We start from the raw sequence: 17,223 nt of genomic DNA, 5'->3' as shown, positions 1-17,223 counted from the left end.
CTTAAGTCACCTTACTCTTTAATGAAAAACAACGTTCTTCTATTGTCTAGATTCTAGATTTGCCTTGTATTATACCTGGAATTTACCTTTCAATGCTGCAAAATTGTTTCTCTCTTCTTTTTCAGAAAAAGAGTATTGAATACTGTGACATCTTCCTTTCCTGTGATATAAAGAAATATGACATTAAATGTTCTCTGGCTTGTCCCTGAGGCCACTCAAACCGAGTTACATCTCAGGCCTTTGTATCCATGAATGTCTGTTCTCTGACAGGTTTCCATATAGCATTAGAGTTGCTGGCAGTAGAATGTTTGTCACACTGTGCCAAAAACTGAAGACACATCTGCACAAAAAATTGAAAAGTTGAATAAAATATAATAACTCAATAAAACTATATATTTAACTGAATTGCGAACTATGGACTTCTCTGTCAATAAAACAAAATTACTATGGAAGATTTTTAGCAAAAAATGTAAAAACAGAATTTATATGTTAAGATACTATGGACAGCAGATCTCAAAACATGCAGGATAAAATGAGTTTTGAAGCTTTTCTGATTCTCAGAAAAAAATAAATGTCTGCTTATGACCACATATCAAGGATTCACCATGTCAAGTTTGTAATGTAATAGATTCTGTTAATGAGTCATTGTAAGTAATTCAGGCCACAGGAAACATAAGGTAGACACAGAGAGCTGCTTTTTCATTAAGCTTTTAACTCTCAAGATTTGAATCCGTCCTTATCACATGACCCACATTCCATATTACTCATACTGTTAAAGGCAGACTGCATTGCCCACCAAGTATGTAAAGAAAGATCATAAATGAAACAATCCAAGTCAAAAGTAGGTGATGGTCTATCAAGACTACCAGACACCCTGCCAATACCAGTCTGGAGGTATGAAAAGGATACTGAAAGATATTTCCCAAAAAAACAGAAGACCACTGACCACTTGATAATGCTAATGCCAGGCAGTAAGGGGAACAAATGGATCAACAGGGCATTGGGGAGCCTACTGCACTATATTGAGGGCAGTCTATGTTCAATTAGTGGCATGGGCACCTGCTGGGGTTGACTTAAGGAAGATGGATATGCCTGTCTTTGGATAGAGCTGTCCTATGCTGCAAGCCCTTGAAAGAGAAGCTATGCTGTTGGGAGTAACCCTGGGGCAAATGTTTGGCTCACCAAGCTGTAAGCATGGTAGCTTCCTTCAGCACTTGTATGGAAGCCTCTACATGCAGTGACGGAGGCATAGTGCTCCAGTGCTAACACAGGTCACATGTTTTTGACCCAAGGAAAGAGAGGCTGGGACTTACAAAGAAAATATTTTCTGTTTGCCAGGATGCTGGCAAGTTGCACATATTCCCTATGGCTGCCGGAATGATACCCCTCCCAGATTTGGGGGAAGCCTGATGGTTAGCATTCCATCTTTATTTCCCCATTCCATTTCTTTCTTTTTTTGCAGTTAATGGTACAAAGGTTTATCCACCATTTCTAATGTCTTGATTATAATTCATTTACAAAATTCCTCGGGAGCTATATCTCTATTCTTTCTAAGTTGTCCCAAGTAATTAAATCTTTCTCAACTTTATAAAGTCTGACGTATGCCATGCCTTCCAAAATGATATTTTATTTTCATGCTTTGCTTCCCCTACCACTGACTTTTAGTATCTAGTGTAGATGTGCTGCCCCTGTAGACTCATTTGTTTTTCCTAGTGCAAGGAGTACTTCTGCATCTCCCTCAATTGGTCAGATCTACCACTTTCATGAAGGAAAAACCTGTCAGATGTTATCATTGTATGGAAGATCAGAGCTTATATAGAATTTGTATAGATGACATGTAGCCTGTTAACCCTGACATCGGAATGGTGCCAGCATATTGTATGTTTTAACATGTATGGCACTAGAAAAACTGTTAGTACGTCACTGTCTGTATGAGTTTAACTCCTTTGTTAATCATTAAACACCACTGCACTCTTGTTGGTTTATAGACCATTTCTTCTTCAACAGGCTGAAAGCACACAATGTAACTATATATGCTATGTTATCTTCTAGGGCACATTTTTAAACTTAGATTTATTAGTTGTACGTGGCTTCTAAGGTTCAAGTTGTGAAGTATTTAACCTGCATAAAGTAATACTAATTTTGACATCCCTAAATGTAGTTTACTGGAATTTGTTAGTTAACTATGTGTACTACAAGGGAAAATTAAATATACATGACCATGCCCCCCCACCCCATATGTTAATCATGACAACCAACTAGCAGCCTTTTGTTTCAAGCACAGATAAGCCCTAATAACGCATGGCTCTCTAACTACTTCATTATCAGTGTTTTCTAATAACTATGTCTGTTGCCATACCTCTCAACCTCTTAGAGCAAGAAATCTGGACAAAGCCATAAATAATGGGGGGGGACAAAGGCTCAAAATAGGGACACTTTTTTAAATATTGCTCTTACAAACTCAGAAGGTTGATAGAATAACAGGTTTTGCATTAGCATGAATTTTCCAAAAGGTATGAAGTTTGAAACTCAAATAGCTGTCATTATTTTCTGACTTCAACCCTCAAAGATTTCCCAATGATTTTCCAGAAAACCACAATTTTATGAGAAACAGACCAAAAATATGAGAAAAAAAATCTGGACATTCTGCAAAAATCTGTACAGTTGAGAGGTGTATCTGTTGCCCTCAGCAATAAATAACATATAAAATATTCTGTAATGTCACCTTGCATTTGTACAGAGAATGGAGTAACTGCTTTGGTTGACCTCCACCTACTTTTTTGTTAAAAAATATATACTGAAAATATTCTGTTAGCTATCACTTGAGTAGCTTCATGATGTATACAAAATGATTCCTTCATGTAACTGATTTCTGCCCTCAAAACAGTTTGTTAGCATCACATTCATGACATCTTTAGTCTGCTAGACTTCCTTAATCTTTCCTTTTACTACTCTTTCCAGCTCTCCTGTTTATTTCAACATTACTTGCATTATGGGTAATAATGAGCAAAACAGAGATTTAATTTTCAATTACTATGAATTTTATAATTCCTAATGAATTTCATATGTTCCATTTTTGCCTTTATTTTCCATGTTTAGTATAACACTTTCCTTTCCTGTAACAAAAAATGGCTTAAGATTTTTTAGGATCTCTGGTCCTTGTGCCTGATAGAAATTTGAGCTACAAAATAAGGTGCCTATACCACATACGGCTAAATCATGCAGAATTAGTAGCTAAAACATTTGTATTGAAGTACTCAGACCATGCATGATATCAAAAACAATACCTCTCTGCAGCCAAATAAAACCTCTTTTGTGCACAGAAATTAAACTACAAACAGTAATGTAAGTAAGTAACCAGATGCTGTCAGCAACCTTTGATCACACCCTCTTTAAGGTCCTGCCTCACAGACCATGTTGTTATCCTAGCAGTACATGGCCACCTTTTTACTAATTTACTGTCTGGGAAGCAATCTGCTATCTGCATAATAGAACATCTTAGCCTGCTGAGATGATCACCCACTATGGATGTAAAATATCTTATGTCATTTACTAGATTAAAACGGGAAGACATTTATGCCATAGAATGCAAATATACCACCCACCCTGTGTCCAAAACACTAAGAAATTATTCAAACAAGACTGACCAACTTAAGTTTCTTCTTAAAATTTGAAATTCAGATTAATAATGCTAACCCAGCAGAAAAAAAGTATTATGCATTTCTGCAATGCGGTAAGTTGATAGAAAAACTAATTTTGACAGCTAAACAGAAAATGATTTTACACAGTGTGTATGCAGCAGATCGTGTTTTAACTGAAATACTGAAAACATGCTTATCATCACATGGTGTGACTAGCTGTAACAGCTCATAGAGTACAACGTTATAAAAATACACATCATAGTCACACCCTTACATATGATACTGACTAAACTGGATATACAGGTTTAAAGCCAAAGTTTACTGCACATGGAGGACACCTCATTTTATTTTAAATCCAGGTATGCTTAAATAATGCCACAACCTACAAACTGCAAAAGAAAACTGTGGAATCATTTAACATAAATGTTGTGTCTTTCGACTTTTCCTGGTTACGGGTCACCACAGCGGAACTCTGGTCCGCTAATGATTGGCAGTAGATTTTTACGTGCCAAGTTGCCAGCCCTGACGCACAACCATCAACGAAGGTACGCCCATTCATGCATGTCTCCACAAAGAAGACGCTCTAGCTGAGAATCGAGCAGGACAACGTCTTACTGTGAGGTGACAACACTACCGCAGCACCACCACCGCAGTGGAATCATTTAACATAAATAATATACTAAATTACCACTCCAAGAATTTGGCTACTACTGTAAGCCCTATACTTATGTAATTAAAATGAGTCTTCTTCTTTCGGCTTTTCCCGATTAGGGGTCGCCACAGCAGAACTCCAGTCCGCTAATGATTGGCAGTACATTTTTTTACTGGTGCCGAGGTGCCAGCTCGACGCCCAACCTTCAACAAAGGCACGCCCATTCTACGCATGTATTTCGAACGCCACTTGACTGCAGGGAGGACATGCAGACTCCACACAGAAGGCTCTCCTGCTGAGAATCGAACGGGAGAAACTCTTACTGTGAGGCAACAATGCTACCGCTGTACCACCATGGCTTATATGTGATTAAAATGAAAGTATTTGTTTTAAAAAGTTTAACAGCATAAGATATACAAAAGTACATATTTTAAATTCAGGATTCTCCTGCCTTGCCATGCCCCCTTGTGCATAAAACTGTCGGAATCCAAAGAACTCTTCCATCCACTTCTGGGAGTCATGATAATGGAGAAGTTAGTTGAAAAATACAGTAGTAAATCAAATAGAAGAGTGGAAGGAACTGAAAAGTGCTGATAGACTGCATTATAGAGTATGGGGAAGTAAATATGGGAGAAAAGGAGACAGTAAGCACCAAAAACCAGAAAGAAACTACTGACCAAACTGCAGAAGTGTGCGAACCAAATACTCCACAATAAAACCACTGGTATATTGATGCTGTAGAAAATGCTGGTAGTCCACAAAGTAAAGCAAAAAAGTTTATTGTAAAATAATAGTAAGCTGGTAAGCGCTTTCATCCTCAACAAAAGAACTTCATCGGACAAATTAAAATCAAACACAGAACACCTGATGATGTCTTCACTCACTCATTCATTGCAATGCTATCTGAGATGCCTAATGTTGCCCATCATCATCACCATCATCATTTCTACATGGGGTCAGGGCATCACATCAGCTGTCCCCACCTCTCTCACATCAGGGCCACTCACCTGCCATCTTCAAAAGTCATGCTTGACCGTTGCAAGTCTTCTTCCATGTCATCCATCCATCTTTTTGCTGGATCTCCTCATTTCCCTCTGCATTTTCATTGTCTCTCCTAAATCTTACTTTCCTGAAAATAAACAAATATAAACAAATGCCCTATTCAGACACACAAATATTTGTGAGAAAGCCAATTTCAAATTTTGGGTACTGGAAGAAGTGAAAAAGTGAAAATGAATGATAGAGGCGGAGATTGGGAATCCCTATTAGAGTATAGAGAATTAATCTGGCAGCTTAAATTGGATGCCTGTGGACCTAAAGGGATGAATGACCATCTCTCTATAAAACCAGCCCTAAAACTTTTGGCAAATAACCCAAAATAAATAAAACAAACAGAAAGGAAATGAAAATAAGAACAAAATAAAATAGTATAACAAAACATAATGAAAAAGTAATACAGACAAATAAACCCCTGTGTCCAAGACTATATATTTTACAGTATATTTTATATTATATTTTATAGTGTAATATTTTATATACAGTTAACTATTAATTTATATATTGATTAGTTAATTAATTTGATCAATTTATATGTGTTTTTAAATAAGGAACAGTATAATTTCTATATAGGTTGAACTCGCAATGGTCATGTGGATTTCTGTTGATAAATGGAACTATTTATTTATATGTATTATTATGTATATGTAATTCTATGGATTTTTGATGCATTTACAACCATTGTGATTATTTTACAGCCACACGAGATGCACTTTGCACTTTATATTTATATTTATATTTATATATTTATATTTATATTTATATTTATATTTACATTTGCATATAGTTATTCAATGTTGATTCTGTTCATAACTGGATTAATGAATATTTGGATACTTACATGTAGTGAATATATATCATTATACAACAACATCATTTTTTATGGTAGGTTAGGCATCTTTTATGTATAACCAGTAAAGCATTTATCAGGACCTGGATAATAACAGGCAAACAAAGGGTTATATTTCCTGGAGCATAACATCAATTAATTGTGAATTAATTAGCCAACCAATAAGGGTTCATACTATGGATATAAAAGACAGTTGGTTTTTATAGTAAATTGTGATTCTGATGAAGATTTTTTACAAATACGAAAGCGCGCTCAATCACCAGTATTTTATTTATGTCAGTGTGTGTTTTTGTGAATTTTCGTAACATTAAAACGGAGGATTAATTTGCAGTCTGTTATTCCTTACGAATGCTTTGTGGAACATTCAAGTGACAGTTGGAGGACAGCCCTTTATGGTACAGCGACGGAGGTTTTTTCCTTTAGTATAACCGATAAACAAATATGTATTACTGTCCTTTACACTCCTCCTGGAGACAATACAGCTACACTGAAAGATATTCTACATTGGATATCCATAACAATTCCACATGAAAAATACTACTAGGTGATGTCAATATCAGTTGGTGGTACGTAACTTCCAACTCCCCCACATCTAGCATGAACTTAAATGGCTTCATACAACTAATTAATAGCCCCACAAATTATAGCGAGACATCAAATTCTTTATTAGACTGGATCCTAGTATCAGACCCTAGCAAATTCACCAGCACAGGTACAATGCCATACTTTTTCAGTGACCATCTCCCAATCTATACAACCAGATATCTCACACATCCACTCAGACAGCATGTTTATGAAACAGCACACAATCTGTCCAAGTTTAGCCTATAAATATTCGTTACTACCCTGTCATCTATTAAGCAGAACATCCTAAAAATCCTCCCTGTAAATAAATTCAGTGCAACTTTCCTAAATATCCTAAATAGCCTTGTACCTCCTAGAAGGAAGAGACTAAAACAAATAATGCAATTTGGCTGTCCAAAAAGAGTAGAATGTGAATGCAGGATAGAGAAAAACTGTGGAAAGAATAACAAAATACAAAAACAATACAATATCTGAACGTCTTTAGAATTTTCTGCAACCATATTAAAAGTAAATAAATGAAAGCAAAAAGCTATACTATAACAACTTTAAGGGCAATAGCAGACACAAACCTAAAAAAATGTTGGTTAGTCATTAAAGAAATCTTACATCCAGGCAAAAAATTCAACCCTAACCCCTCTCTCAGTAACTTACCACCGAAACTGCAGTAGAATTTGACTATTTCAAAGACAGTATAGTGTACCTACCCAAAGATTCCCCACCATCTAATTCCAACTTTTCCCAACAGCCACGTCACCACATCTACCTTCACCTTGTGCCCACATTCTATATAAAACTACTCAAACACAAACCAGGCTCTACTTCAGCTAATGACTTTCAAGCAAATACCTTAAAATAGCAGCCAATAGCATTGCCTATCCTGTCTCAATCCTTATAAATAGGTTGGTCCAGGAATTCCTCGTTCCTTCTCTGTGTAAAAATATCATGTATTATCCCTCTACACAAGGAGGAAATTCAGCAGACATTACTAACTTTAGACATATAGCAATCTTACCCCCTCTTCAAAATACTTAAAAAAGTATTCAAAAAACAGTTTCTAAACTATCTCCTGCATGAACTCTTATCCCCCACACAGCATGGCTTCTGTCCCTTCCACAGTACTAGCATTGTACTTCTAACTTATATAGATACAGTTAATAAAGCCAGAGATATAGGCAAACTAGTCTCCTCCTTATTTCTAGACTTTTCCAAAGCCTTCAGGCACAGTTGGTACAGCCAACTTCTACTTCAAATGTCCTTACTAGGTCTATGTCAGCCCAGCCTGCTATGGTTCAAAAGCTATCTATCCAATAGGTATCAGTCAGTAAAATGGCACTCCACCCTATCTCCATACCACCCAGTCACCACCTGTGTACTACAAGTTTGTAGCCTTGATCCCCTCCTCTTTAACATGCTCACCAATACCCTCTACACATCCACACAACAGGCCTCCGTAATACGATATGCAGATGACTCCACAGTCATATGCACATCAGATAACCTGGCACATCTCAAAATTATTACTCTGGAAACTTTAGCAGCCACTGGAACAAGGCTTTGTAACTCACAACTCTTTCTCAACCCAAAAATGACTACTTTTTTTCCAAATCTCCCATGAAAAACAAAACTTCTCTTAATAAACAACCACTGAAGTCACTTCTCATAGCAAATTATCAGGGATGATTGTGGATGATAATATTTAATTTGACCAGCATATAAAAAGTTGCATAAAACAAACTAACCAAAAACCAGGGAAGCTTAACAGAGCCAAAAAATGGTCTCACCAGTGCAACTAAAACTACAATTGCCACTATTTACCTAGTCTCTTCAGGTGCTCCCATTCTTACTAAGCACCAAACATTACAAAAAGCAAAACTTGAGCAAAGCTATAATAAAGTGGCTAAATTTGCAGTAAATTTACCTATTGGAATGCATCAAAGTATAACACTAAAAAGCCTAAATTGGTTAGAACTACCCCATCAACTGACATATACAGAGTTTTTCATCATCCATAAAATTATCCAGCATCCATCTGTTTGTCCAGCACTAAATACCGTTCTACATAATTATGTTCTCACTTGGTCATTATGATTCAGTGACCAAAAACTCCTCTTTGTCCACAACCTATCAAAGCTGCTGGAGATGATCTGTACTTGTACCATGCTGCTACCATGTTGCTTTGGTTTGGACGTTATTTGGCATATTTTGCAGGCACCTTAATGTCTATGGGCATCAGCTGGGTTTAAAGACCCCATGTATGGTCAAACTATCCACTTATGTTGTACTGATGAGTTCAATAAAAACGCTGAAACATGCATGTCTACAGCTAGTGGGGTTTGGCTTTATTGGCCTGAATATAGACATAAAAACTTAAAAGTAAAAAAAAAAAAAAAAAAGTGATAGGTATTCAGAAGTCATGTAGCTGAAACACCTGATGTCCTTAAAGAGTTATTTGCACATATCCCATGGGCCCCCATTACAGGGGTTGAGCGTATCACACAGTGAAAACTCTAGCTTATCTGGGTTTTTCTTGCAGTTTTTACCAAATGGTTTGTGTATATGTGGACTCCAAGTCAGACTGCCGATTAGTCATGAGTAGAGTCCCACAGGGATCAGTCCTGGGTCCTCTCCTGTTTAGCATCCACTTCTCAGAAGTCCAGGCCAACACGGAGGGACTCTGGCTGACCAAGTTCACAGACAACTGTAAGCTGGGAGCCATTATTAACTCCCCATGTGATGCAGACATCCTACAGAAAGGCCTCACTGAGACCAGTGACTGGTGAAAAACCATGGCCTTAATCTTAATGTGAAAAAATGCATCGTCATCCCCTTTGGGAAAAACTCCGTTCCAACTAATTACCACATTGATGGGAGCCCACTGAACACTGAAGGTGTTATAAGAGATCTGGGGACACAGGTTGACAGCAACCTCTCATTCAACCATCACATTGCCACTGTGGTCCTACACAGACAGACTCAAAAAACTCCAGCTATTCTCTGTCTCGTATCATCTACAAAGAGGCAACCTCTACTTGACTTACAAAGCAATATCTGACCCAGCTCTGTTAGAAATACTACATCTAAAGAAATCCCAATCCCTCCGCACCACATGCGCCGGAAACCTCAACCTCATTACCACAATCAACAGAACATGCTGGAGGGACAGGTTCATACCCAGACACTGCCCATGCTCTAGAACAGACTTCCCATACATGACAAGCAGAGCACCTCACTGGCCCTCTTCAACAGAAATCTTGATGAGTGGATGGGAGATAGAAAGTTCACCCCGGGGATCACTCCAGTGGCTCTGCTTGATAGAGGCACTGGGAACTAACGTCGGGTGGCATGATGCCAGGGCACTTCTATGGGCTAAGCTTGTAAAGGCTCCAGGGTCATTAGCCTAGTACACACCTATGAACCTATATGACCATTTTACCCTTTAGTTTGAATGGTCCTAAGACCTGGAATTCATTACCTGTATCTATCAGGTCAATACACTCCCTCCAGTCCTTTAAAACTATTCTGAAAGACTTCCTAGCCACACTCTGGCTCTGTTCATGCCCATCCCCAGGATAAACTATATGTAAGTACCTATTCATACCTTTCACCTCCTTATGTCCCCTTATTCATTCACTTCTGTACTTCAGTTAATTTCTCTCCCCTGACTTTCTATCTAAAAATACCACAACCATGTTTTTTTTTTGTTCTCCCACATCGTATTGTAGTTCCTGTTTGTATTACACTAACTTACCTTTAATTTATCTAAACTGGTTAAAATTTCTCTAAATATTAAATCATTGTGATGTAAGTTGCAATTGTTCTTAACCAATGTTTTCACATTATGTCTAATTTGATATAATTGTTTAAACTGGGTATGTCTTTTTATTGTTTTTATTGTATTATTTTTGAAGATTGTAAAATGATTGTTCTTAAAATGTTTTGTAATGCTTTGGAGCTTTCTTCCCCAGGTCTCTGCTAAAAATGTGCTCCTACTCAGTAGGACTTTGCTGGTAATCAAATGTCAATAAATACATAAATAAATAAATAAATAAAATCTTCACCAAATATCCCTATGCTTTTCTGCACCTGTGCCTGAACTTCCATATTTTGCTCTATATGACTTTCTCTGTAATTAAAGCTAATTGGGCTTCTGATATAATGCCATAATTTTCTAACTGTCCCACAGTGTGCATCCTGCCACCTGCCTCAGTTACTTCAGCTCTATCACCTCTCGCTTCCTCATCTGCTCTGCCTTCACTGCCCAGGTTTCTCTGCCATACAGAAGTACTGGATGCACCAAGATTTTATATACTTTGCTTTTCAGCTTCTTTGGTACTCTTTTGTCAGACACTACCCCTGACACTTTGCTTCAGCAGGCTACAGTACCACTGATTCTAGCTTTGACCTCTTTATTTGGACTTTCCCTAACCTCAAACACCCCTCCCAGACACATGGAGCTGTTCCATTACCATGGGTTACATCCTGCCAAGGATATAACAGCCGGCCAACTTCCAAAGCTTCATGATATGTTCCATATACCCAAACTGTCAAGCAGCGCAAGATGAGCTGCCTAAAAGACAAGTTTGGGCACAAAGCCCTTAAGTGCTTTATTGTCACCAAAGAGTGCACTCCTCTGAGACTTTTGAGGACTGACAGTCAGATTGTGATTTCCTTTGCTGGGCAGATAAATTCCATTTTGGGGAAAAAACTTCCATTTTCTTATAATTACTGATGTTTATTACTTTCCTATTCAGGAAAGTTGTTTTAAAGCTAGGATGCTTGCATTTTAATGGACTGTCTCAAGACTGTAATGTACTTTTAAATGGAGCACTCATTTTTATATCAGTTTTAAAGTAGTGTAAGCTAACTAATAACAATTTCTTTGAAGAAATTGTGTTTAATTTTCTGTTGTAGGGGTGCCATAGTGTTTGAAAGTGCTTTTTACTGTGGGTTTTTTCTGTCAAAAAAAAGTAACTTCTGTGGACTGGTAATTTTACCGGCATTTGCTGCTTGTCTTCCCTGGGAAAGTGGACCATTTTCAGCTTGACCACGGAACAGATTGTTGGTCCCACAACTGGTCTTTCTTCCAGCCCCAAAAAGAAAAAGTTAAGTAAACAGCCTTTGCCACTACAGCAGGCTAGCAATTTGCCTCAGCCTTAGGTGAAGGCTCTGCAGTGGCTATTTATTGTACTTTCAGACCACTCATCTTTTATCCTGAATCCCACTGATGTAGCACCTACAACCACTATGGACTGGAGACCAGCCATGTCCCCTGAAACTGTTGGAGTCCCCTCAGTGAGTAAGGGAGAGCCACTCTTATCAGTCCTGGAAGAGGGAACAGGGAAGATTTCCCTGTTACGTCAGAATGCTGCACCTACCACTGGAGAAGCAGTAGCTGTCATTAGTAACACGGCTAGCCCCATTTTTCCTGTCAAAAAGAAACAGAAATCCAAACATGTATCTACACCGCCTCAAATTTCTTTGGATAGGAGCAGTTTATTGAGACTGAGGGTTTAACTCAGGCTATTGCTCCATCTTGTAGAGTAATTTCTTGCAAAAGAAAGAAGGATGCATCTTTTTCCTGAAGAGATTCAAGACTGAATCTGAACAGGAAGATGCAAGGATGGATACAGGATTTTGTACTTACATTTCTGATTCTTCCTATGGGGGTTTCTCTTTCTCTGAGACTATTGTTAGTATGTCCCAGTGTTCCCAGTAAAAGACCACTGAGATTTCTCAGTCCCTCAGAAAATACCCTGAGTTGTTACAGAAAGATTTTTCAGTACCTACCACCATTCTTCCTGTCCTGTCTGCTCTATAAGATGTTGCAGAGGTGATCAAAAGTGTGATGAAAGGGGCAAGCTGATCCAGGAAATCTCTTAAGATTTTTCAGCCTTCCTCTTCCAAATTGTTCAAAGGATTTTCTTTCTCCCCATCCAATTTTGGCAAAAACAGAATAAATGTTCTCAACAGAATTCATTCAGCTAAACAAACTTACTTGTAAGAAGAAGTGACAAGGGAGTTCCAAAAAGAAGTCCCAAGTCTCCCAAAACCAAAGATAGTCCAAGTCTGAAAGACTATTCAAGAGACTTTGCGACCCTCTCCCACCCTGGCCCCTATTCTCTTCCATAAAGTCTGAATCTCCATTTTTCTCTTTGGCAACAGACTGTTTCAGACAAATGGGTTCTGAAAATCATTCAACAGGGTTACAGATGGTAGTGGGAGGAAATTCCTCCTTTCTAGGGGGTCAGTCCTTATCTGTAGATCAGACTCTTGTTTTCTCCTGTTCTTCATCACACGCTGCCCCAAGAAGTGATAAAACCAGAAGGGATTTTGTTCAAGGATGTTCTTAGTGCCAAACAAAAAAAATGCTTGGAGACCATTTCTGGATCTTTCTTTCCTACACCAGTTTGTGATAGTGTCCAAATTCAAAATGATGTCAATTCACAACCCCTGTTATCTCTTCCTCATTCAAATTCCCTGGTAATTCTAGATGAAAAAGACACTTAACAGCACATCCCTATTCATCCAGACTTCAGGTGTTTACATTATCAGTTCTTTGCCTTACACTTTCGACTATCCACTGCACAAAGTATCTGGCTCCAGTTATAGCTCATTGCTACAGGATATCCACATTTTTCCACATTTAGATAACTCATTTATCTTTGTAGAGTCTTTTTCAAAATATCAGAAGTCTCTCTCTCTCTCTCTCTCTCTCTCTCTCTCTCTCTCTCTCTCTCTCTCTCTCTCTACCTCAGTTCAAAGAGCTTTTTCTTCCTCATTAAAAAGCAGTTCTTTAGGTATATCTATTTCTAAGGTTTTCTGCTCAGACTTCGGTCACTGAATACCTTAGCATTTTGGGACTCATTGCAACTATGATTCTCATGAAACCCTGCAAGACTCCACATGAGAAAGATAAAGTTGTATCTGAAATATGTTTGGTCCCAGCATCAACATCCTTTATAATTTCAGATCCCAGTAATGAGGTTTGTATAAGAAGAGAAATGTTTTGCTGGAGACAACAGATATCCTTAAACCCAAGTCTCCTCTTCTCCTTCTCTGCTCCAAAGCAGTCAGTCACCACAAGTGCTTTGGACTTTGCTTGGGGAGCAGTTTCAAGAGAGATAAAAGTGCAGGGAGTTTGGGACACAAAGGACAGATGCAAGTGCATAAATATCAAGAAGATGCTTGCCCTGATCAAGACACTGAAATCTCTGAACCATCTTTGGTCCCCGGGACCTCTTCAAGTGGTTTCAGTTAATACCACAGTCATGTGGTACATCAACAAGCAAGGGGGGACCAGGTCATACCCCCTTTGCAGAGTAGTCATGTTAGCTTGGGATATAAATTCACAGCACTGTCTCACACTACAGACAAGAGCAAAATTGTGTGGCAGATAAGCTAAGCAGGACTAGGGCAGACCCTCATAAATGACAACTAGATCTGGGGTCTTCCGAGATTTGATCCATCTGTGCGGAGTTCTTAAAGTAGACCTATTTGCCTGCTCTCTGAACAATCAACTGGCAAAATTATGTTCCAAGACTCCATGCAAGAAGACAAATGGCTTTTCTTTTCTTTGGATGGGAATCTTCCTGCATGCCTTTCCACCCTTTCCACTAATATCCAGGGTGCTTCTGAAAATTCAAAAGGACTCTCCCAAGATCATTGTGATGACTCCCTTCTGGCCCATGCAACCATGGTTCTCCCTTCTTTTGGAAATTGCCAGAGGCAATTACCACAAGCTTCCTCACAGACTGGATCTCCTCACACAGGAACAGGGGTATTTGATGCACTCCAACATCAATCACCTTCAACTGACTACCTGGATGACAGGGTCTTAATTCCTTTTAGGTACCTGTTTTCTGAGGAAGTGCAGAAGTTACTAATGGAGACAAGAAAATTTGCTACTAGAAATTCATATATTATCAAATGGAAAAGGTTTTCTAGTTGGTGCCATTAACATAACCACACCCATTCAGAGCTAGACATTCTCTGGATTTACAGTATTTGTGCTAGTTACTATCCTATGGCATTTCTTGTTCCTCTGTCAAGGTACATTTATTGGCCATTTCAGCATCTCTGCCCATGGATCTTTTTCTTTCAAGGCAATTACATGACAAAATGTCCTTGAAAGGGGTTTTACATAAGAGGCCCCACGTAAACTGGTGACCCCTCCTTGGGATCTTAATTTTGTGTTAGAGAAGCTAACACTTGCTCCATTTGAACCAACTAATCTGGTTGGCTTGAGGTTCTTAGTTTGGAAAACAGCTTTACTAATTGCTCTGACCCCTTCTGAGTTGCAATCATTTTCCATAGGGACAGGGTTTCTTTGAGAACTAATTCTTCTTTTATGTCTAAAGCGGTATCCAAGTTTACTTTAGGTCAATTTATCCATCTCTAGATTTTTTTCCTGAATATAAAAATAAGGGAGAAAGGATGCTCCATACCTTGGATGTCCACAGACAACTGTGGTACTATCTTGACATAACTAAATCTTTCAGATCATTGGATCAATTATTCATTTCTTGTGAAGGTAAGAAGAAGGGACAACCTGTGTCAACACAGCCTATTTCCAAATAGCTGTCTAAGGCTGTTACCTTTTTTTATACTCACCATGACAAATTTATTCCAGGCAGGGTCAAGGCCCCATCTACCAAGGCCTTAGCTTCATCTGTGGCTTTTTGGAAAGAGTTGTATTCTACAAGTATTCTAGAAGCTGCTATTTAGTACTCTGTACATATTTTTACAAAGCACTATAAGTTTGATTCCTTCTCTAGGTCTAGATCAAGTTTTGCTAAGACCATTCTCCATGAGCTCCTGGTTCATAGATTCATAGGTTCTTAGATTAGTACTAGGCTAATTGCACTTGCGAGCCATTTTAAGCCTAGCCAATTATCCCTTGTGAGACTCAAACCCTGTATCCTGTGTTTGTAAGGCAAACACCTTAACCATTAGGCCACCCTCCCAACCCATTCAGCTTCCTCCTCCCAAATATAGATAGCTATGGTAATCTACCCCATAAAGCTAAGGCTACTGCAGCAATTATCAATATGATGAACATAGTACAATTGTGTAAGTAATCTTACCATAAAAGTAGTCATTCGAATGATCACTGTTGCCGCTCCTTCCCTCCACCTCCACCCACCCCCTTTTTTGCGTGCGTTTTTTATGCCAGGGTATGGTCACTTATTTTTTGTTATTCCTCGCATTGTTCTTTCAGGGCTCAGCCTTCCTGTCTCTGCTGGGAGGAAAGCTCTGAAGGACTTCACACTTAAAGTTGTCTTTTAGTCAGCTATCTTGAGCTGACAGTCTGAGGATGTGGAAGGTGCCCTAAAGCTTTGGAAGCTGGACAGCTGTTACATCCTTTTCAGGATATGACGCATACAGCTAAGGCTACTGCAGCAGTGACCATAAAAAAATCTACTGTCATGGTAAGTTGAGCTTACACAACTGTACTTTTTTTACACACAGGTGGAGCTGTGGAGATGTCCAATTTCAGAGAATTTTTTGCTTCTACACAAAGGGTTTAGCAGTGTTTGTATTATGCCAGGAATAAGTAATTAGATTCATTAACATAGACCTATTCAGAATTTCTTCAGCTGTTCCTGATGTATCTGTCACATTTACAACACTGCTGTAGCACTAAGCAGAATTAAGAGTACTCTGTTACCCTGGTCTGATGTCATGTTGAGGCAGATATGGAAATGAATATTAGGGTAGTAATACAGGATCAAAGAGACTCTTTGCTATGCTGCCCTGATGGAGAATTTTCATTATGTCAACTATACTATGTGGTATACACAAAATAATATGGTGCAAAAAGTTTTAAACGACAGAAGAAACAAAAGTTTTCATAAAAGTAAAATACAAAAGGCTGTAAAGCCATTACCTTAGCAAAGTATCCAGAAATACACCAGTGTGGCAGTTAATGCAGAGAAGTTGCTTTTCATCAGTAAAATAAGCATATGTTGCCCTTCAATGGTAAAAAAAAATCTGCATCTCATCTAAGGCAAATACTTTCTGTAGCTAATGAATATGGTTCTTTCCCATTGGTGTATAATATGCACAAACAGGGTCTATATTACAATGATGAATGTTTAAATGTTTGTATCTGTAAAGGTCGACCTTTACAGATCGAACAGTTAAACGTTCGAAAATATAAAAAAATAAAAAAAAACAAATACAAGGAAAGAGTTATAGCAGGAGGGCAAGTCCCCCTGCACCCCCACACCCCCCCCGCTACTTAAATATGCCAACTCCGAGATCACACTTCAGTGAACTACAGTGCAGAAATGGGAAATTTCCCATTCCCTACACTGTAGCGCAATCTTGGAGTTGGTATATTTAAGTAGGGGGGTGTGGGGTGCAGGGGGGGCTTGCCTCCCTGCTTAAACCCTTTAGTTTTTTTTTTTGACTTTTGATTTTTTTTTTTTTAATTTTTA

This window comes from Protopterus annectens, chromosome 3.part1 (assembly GCF_019279795.1).
Source record: "Protopterus annectens isolate FY-2018-M chromosome 3.part1, PAN1.0, whole genome shotgun sequence".
Taxonomy (NCBI): Eukaryota; Metazoa; Chordata; order Ceratodontiformes; family Protopteridae; genus Protopterus; species Protopterus annectens.
Note: the sequence above shows the minus strand (reverse complement) of the source record.